The sequence below is a fragment of the Crassostrea angulata genome, chromosome 3, assembly GCF_025612915.1.
Source record: "Crassostrea angulata isolate pt1a10 chromosome 3, ASM2561291v2, whole genome shotgun sequence".
Lineage (NCBI taxonomy): Eukaryota > Metazoa > Mollusca > Bivalvia > Ostreida > Ostreidae > Magallana > Magallana angulata.
Genome location: NC_069113.1, coordinates 22,556,849 through 22,563,443, shown reverse-complemented (window position 1 = coordinate 22,563,443; position 6,595 = coordinate 22,556,849). Strand labels below are relative to the sequence as shown.

The 6,595-nt window shown below is 33.3% G+C and overlaps 1 long non-coding RNA gene across 1 annotated transcript; it reads right to left on the bottom strand.

Annotated features, from left to right (window-relative positions):
- Positions 1-243: 243 nt before the first annotated feature.
- LOC128178179 (uncharacterized) lies at positions 244-6,200 on the bottom strand. The gene is made up of 3 exons (XR_008242906.1): positions 6,137-6,200; positions 5,058-5,116; positions 244-2,634 (listed from the first exon to the last, which is right to left on the bottom strand). It is a non-coding gene; the product is annotated as an uncharacterized LOC128178179 (long non-coding RNA).
- Positions 6,201-6,595: the final 395 nt, after the last annotated feature.

Here is a 6,595-nt window from a genome sequence, read left to right as displayed (position 1 = left end):
CCCCCACCCACCAATCCACGTACATGGATTAGTATTTTCACGATTTGAGAAGTTTTAATTTTTTTTTTAATTTTTTGGTTTGTAATTTTTTTTTATGAGCCCCTCCCCCATCTTCGCTAGCCAAGTGTCCGATTCGTTTTTCTCATCTCATGAGAAGATGAGAGAAACGAATCGGACACTTGGCTAGCAAAGATGCCCTATCCCCTCCCAATCCACTTTCAAAAACCATGGTATGTGCCTGGATATGGTGCAAATAAGTGCGCTCGTCAAATCTCTCTACTGTTTTTTTTATTTTTTTTAATATAACAGCATCCTTTAATTGCACAATCGTCTTTCTACATTGACAATTTACACCAATAACCGATTAACAAAACAAAAAATGTTTATTTGAACCATTTGTTTCTACTGTTACATAGCGCTATACCTGCTCTAATGGAGAGATAACTCGTGTTACGAACGATAACTCCAGGTTATGAAAATCCCGAATATGCATTAACCCTTTATTGGCATATTGCCCCTCCCTTCTCCATGTCCTGAACCCCTGACCCAGGGGCCATGAATTTCACAATTTTGGTAGAGGACCTAGTAGACATCATAACCATGTATTTAGTTTTTAAAGATTTATTAAATTTTTACTAAATGGCCATATTGGCCCCACCCTAGGCCCCAAACCCCCGACACAGGGGTCATGAATTTCACTATTCTGGTAGAGGGCTTCGTGGATATCATAATCATGCATTTAGTTTTTAACAAATATATATATGGGAATAAAGAAGAAGATTTTCTAAGATTTAATACATTTTACTAAATGGCCATATTGGCCCCACCCTAGAGCCAGATCCCCTGACCCAGGGGCCATAAATTTCACAATTTTGGTAGACGGCTTCATGGACATCACCATCATGCATTTAGTTTTTTCCTAACGTGTGGGAGTAGAGAAGAATATTTTTGAAAATTTGTTTTTTTTTTTGCATATTTGGCCCCACCTGTGGTGCCCCGGGGTGGCAGAGCCATGAATTTTACAATTCAGATTCCTCTTACCATAGAGATTCATCACACCAAAAATGGTAACAATTGGCCTTGTAGTTTTTAAGAAGTTAAAAATGTAAAATTGTTAACGCACGACGCCGGGCGAAAACAGATAGCAATAGGTCACCTGAGGTGACCTAAAACGTTTTTATTAAATTGACAATGATATGACAAGCATGATTGAATTGCATCCGTTTTTATTTACTCTAATGAGAATGAAAAAATAAATGTTCAATTGATCAGGTTTCCTAGTACCCAAGATTGCATTTGTCGTTGTTTGTTATTTTTAAATAAGTAAACATCTTCTTGTTCCTAGAAATCTGTGGAATAATCTGCATTCCAGACAAAGCTGCTTGGTGCCTTTTCAGTTTGATTGCAATTGCTGTCTAAAAATAGCTATATGGGATTGACGCACCGAGAAAAGAATTTGAATATAGTTGATGTCTTGTCAGGAATATCCATTCATTCGATTTCAAAAATTAAGTTAGTGCATAACACAAATATGAGTTCTCGATGACATCAAATTTCACTGAGAGGCCGCTTGCTCATGAAATATGCCATACTGCAAAATTTACACCCCCTTGCGCTTGCGTGACAATGAAGCCGAAAGAAAACTCATAATTTATGCGTTGGGTCCTTGAACAATCCTATTTTTTCCCTTTAAATGAATTTATTAACTTATGAAGACGACCGTATTTTTCACTGGAAAATTCCAATGGTAATGTAAAATTATAACGTTCGACCAATGCGTGAATTTCTTGAGAGGGGCTTTTTATGCGATAGAAATAAGTACTTTTTTGATAAACAATATGTAAAGTAGAAATGTATAGTAAAAATTTAGACTAAGTATAATTGGTACATCATGAATTTTGCGTCACTTAAATGCTTTATCGCTTTTATAAAGTACAATGTAATAAGGTGACACACGTAAAACACAATATTAATTTTGTGAAATGGAAATCTATTATTCATGTCCGAAAGGTCTATCAATCTTTTTAATAGAAAGTCAAGGTAAATTTGACATTCATTTGATGATTAAACAAGCTTGACCTTTACAGGATAATTCATTACTTATATTTTTGTATTACTTTCTGGTGCATGATTTCCCTTTAAATAATTTTGATCCAAACAAATGATTTATAATGAAGGAACTTGTTTTCTTTTGGCTTGATTCTACTCCTTTATTTTGACCGATTCCCAAGTAGATTTCACCGTGCTTCGAAAAATGACATTCAGGTTTTCTATCGTTGAAAGAGGTAAACTCGACTAAAACAGAATTTATTCCTGTTTCATCCATTGTCACACGACATTTGAAATAAGATAAAAACATCCCATTACTGCAAGTCCCTAGTGGCGGTCTTTTATCACACTCGCCCTTCATAATCTTTGTGGATATCAATGATTCTAGTTTTCTGTAAAGTGACGCCAGTGTATCGTCCTCTTTTTTTATAAATACAATCAAGGTGTGTTTTACCTTTCCTTTCTGTGTCCGTATATCTTGGAGATAATCAGACGTTATTCTAGATTCCCCATCTACAGATCTGATGTGATTTAGAACGAACATTTTCTTCTCTTTCTCTATGTGATCCTGTGAATACACTAATCCTATAATTATAATGACAGTAGTTTTGATTCATTAACTTCAAATCACATATAACCACTCTGTATTAAATTCAATCAATCAATAAAATACTGATAAAGCGGGAGAAAATCATCTATTAGGTTTTTTGCGCTTTATATATATTAAACACTGTACCTAACTTAATTTTTGAAATCGAAACTGGTGATTTTTTTGGTATCAGCACCAGTTAAAACAGGCTCTTTATTTTGAATACAAGAAATTATCAATTTAGAAATAACTAGAGGTACTGTGAGCAAGCTCACAATGGATACCCCCCCCCCCCCCCCGAGAAAAAAATCATTATGCATATATTTTAGCTATTACAGAAAATATTGGATGAATCTATTTCACTGTCCATTTGCTATAGATAACAACTGCTCTATTTTTTAAAACTGTTAAAGCTAATATGAGTAAACAAATCAATTTCTATCCTTTAATTCCATTTTATTTTATGTTAACTATTAACGTATGAGGACATTTGAATCTTTACGTTAACAACCATTTAATTTTTAAACATTTTGAATTATTGGTATACTGAGCCCGATTTTTACCCAAAAAAAATTCCACATTTTTTTCCAGAAAAAAATATCATCGGGCCAGGGCATTTTCAGAGAGACGGGGATGAGAGTCTAAAAATAGTTTTGTGGCCTGAGACAAGCAAGCTTTGTGTCAAATTTTAGCTGTAATATTTCCATTCATACAAGACATGACACAGGTAGGAATTAAGCATTTTTTAAACAATGACCTTGAACTTCCTCAACTGACCTTGGTTCAAGGCCATGACACATCCTCAGGTTATAAGCATTTTTTATGTGAATTAAGAACTTCAATATTTGTCCATAAGAAAGATATTGACTGGACATGAATTTTGCACTTTCTGCCAGTGACCTTGACCTTACCCAAATGACTTTGGGTCAAGGTCATGACACCCCCTTAGGTCATAAGCAATCTTTGTGTGAAGTAAGAACTTCAAATGTTTCTCGTTAAGAAAGATATGGATCTGTCAGGAATTTTCCATTTTTTTCGCCAGTGACTTGACCTTGCCCGAATGACCTTGGGTCAAGGTCACGATACAGCCTTAGGTCACAAGCAATTTTTATGTAAAGTAAGAACTTCCAATGTTTCGCCATAAGGAAGATATGGACCGGACACGATTGCACAGACAGACGGACAGACAGGGTGATTCCTATATACCCCCCCCCCCCCCCCCCCAATTTGAAAGATATGGACGGGACACGAATTTAGCATTTTTTTCTGCCAGTGACCTTGACCTGGCCTGAATTACCTTGGGTCAAGATCGGTCATAAGCAATCTTTGCGTGAAGTAAGAACTTCCAATTTTTCTCGTTAAGAAAGATATGGACCGGACACGAATTTTCTATTTTTTCTGCCGATGATCTTGACCTTGCCCGAGTGACCTTAGGTCAATGTCATGACACACCCTCAGGTCATAAGCAATCTTTGTGTGAAGTAAGAACTTCAAATGTTTCTCCATAAGAAAGATATGGACCGGACACGAAGTTAGCATTTTTTCTGCCAGGGACCTTGACCTTGCCTGAATGACCTTGGGTCAAGGTCATGACACACCCTTAGGTCATAAGCAATCTTTGTGTGAACTTAGAACTTAAAATGTTTCTCCATAAGGAAGATATGGACTGGACATGATTGTACAGACAGACGGACGGACAGACAGACAAGGTGATTCCTATATACCCCCCGCCCCAAACTTCGTTTGCGGGGGGTATAAAAATATTTTTTAAGGCGGTAATGATTTGCCTTAATTAAAGCATCCCTCTGGAGTATAATTATTTTAAATGAATCAGTAAACTAGTATTTGATGAAAAAAAAGTTTAATTTCATATACAATTTCATGTAACATGTTGCTCGTATTTAAAAAAATAATGATTATTTTAAACATTATAGGTGATTAAATCTTTAAAACGGAAATTGTTAATATCTATTATACGTTTTAATGAATGTTTAATTATTTAATAACGGAAAATATATCATATTTTGTGTATCTCCTTCCTTGCGCATTGCAAAGTTATCAATGAAGGAAATGAAAATGCTCTTTAAAAAAAACCATTCGAAACAAAAATGAAATTTTTCTAAATCATTTTTTAGTACATTATAAATTATAAACTTTATACAACTGACTATATTAAACATATATAAAATATATTATTTTCCGTATTTTCATTACAAGTATATTAAAGTCGACAATTTAGAGATCGACTGACGACGAGCAAAGAACGGTGACTGAAATAAAAAAAATTAGTTTGAAAATTTGTCTTTAATTTTTATTTTTTCACACTAGTAGTCCTCATATTTTTTTTAGAAGTCCAGGGTTGTATAAAATGATTGATTTGGCATAATATTTTGTTTAGATAGAACAAAAACAAACTTACCCAAAGTGATCAATGCAAACAAAGCTAGAATACATGCAAATTTCATTTTACTGGGCAATCTGCAAAAAAAAATTATTTTCATAAGAATTTATCTTAATTTTTGTATAACCTGAAAACTTGAAACCCTAAAAAAATGATGTGGAATTTTTTGAAATTTTTCTCATTTTTGTCCAGTTCTTAGAATGCAATCAGTTTGTCGATTATCTTGGACAGTAACTTTTATACAATTCATAGAATTGAAAAATTCTATGAATACATAACCTTATTAACTAAAAACGAAATAGGAATTTCATTTCAAATCAAGATAAAATCGGCGTCAAAACTTTTAAAAATGTACCTTAACAATATATATACCAATACATTTACCTATAAGGATCAAGAAATCTAAAGTATTTTTGTATAGAAATATTTACTTTAAGCACAATTATACCACACAGGGTGCACACCAAACTCCATAAAAAATGTTTATTAAGTCATTAAGTTCCTAATAAAGCAAGTTAATAATTTGATGAACGTGCAGGGATAAACAAAGTTTCCTCTCTATATATTGCAAAATGTGACGTCCCTTCTCGTTTTCTGAATATTAATGACCAACTCTTTTCCACAGAAAGAAAGAATACGGCGCAACATCAATTTCTGTAGTTGATATCTATACTATCAAATACGAATTGAAATTTTATTATCTAAATAAATATTTAACATAACATTTTCGCCTTGTGCGACAGAAGTATGGCATATTACATGTATCAATATCTAAACACTGTAAAAATGATAATATTCCCGTCAGCGGGCAAATTTAAGACTGGACGAATTACAATGTGCCATAATATCTCTCTTTAAACAAATCTGTCTTGGCGAAATCAAGTCGGGGCAAAACTGTTTGCAAGTGTAAAAGGGCGAAAATTACACGGTGTGAAAATGGCTCTGTATAAAATATATCATCAGTTTTAAATCACATCCTCAATAAAAATCAAATTAAACATGTTTTTTCTTATAAAAAAGAGTTTATAACTGTTTAAATGCGACAATTGATCTTGAATATATAAACCAGTTAAAACAAATAGTGTATTATTACTTACAAGCTTTTAAGGTCAAACGATACCTTTTACTATCACTGAAAAGTGTATACCTATAACGCTTTTTCGCATTTGACAATTGACAAAAATCCTTCCTTGTTTTACATTGTTTTTCGAAAAAAATTTCCTTGTTTAAATTAACCTCTCTGGAAAATAAATTTCATAACCAACAACAAATACGGAAACATTATTACTTTTATTAATTACCCTTTACATAACTCGATAACCAGATATATAGAAAAGATACGATGCCGCACAAACATCTAATAATGTGCCCTGCATTTTGCTTTATTGCAACATGTATTTTTACCCAAAACACGTTATTATAAAATATTCTAATGAATCCAAGATTATTTGAGATTAAAAAAACAGCTGTACACCAACTGGCGTTTTTGGTCATGGCGTGTTTATTAAAATAGAACATACATTTAAAAAAATGACATGCCACTCAACTGGTGAGCA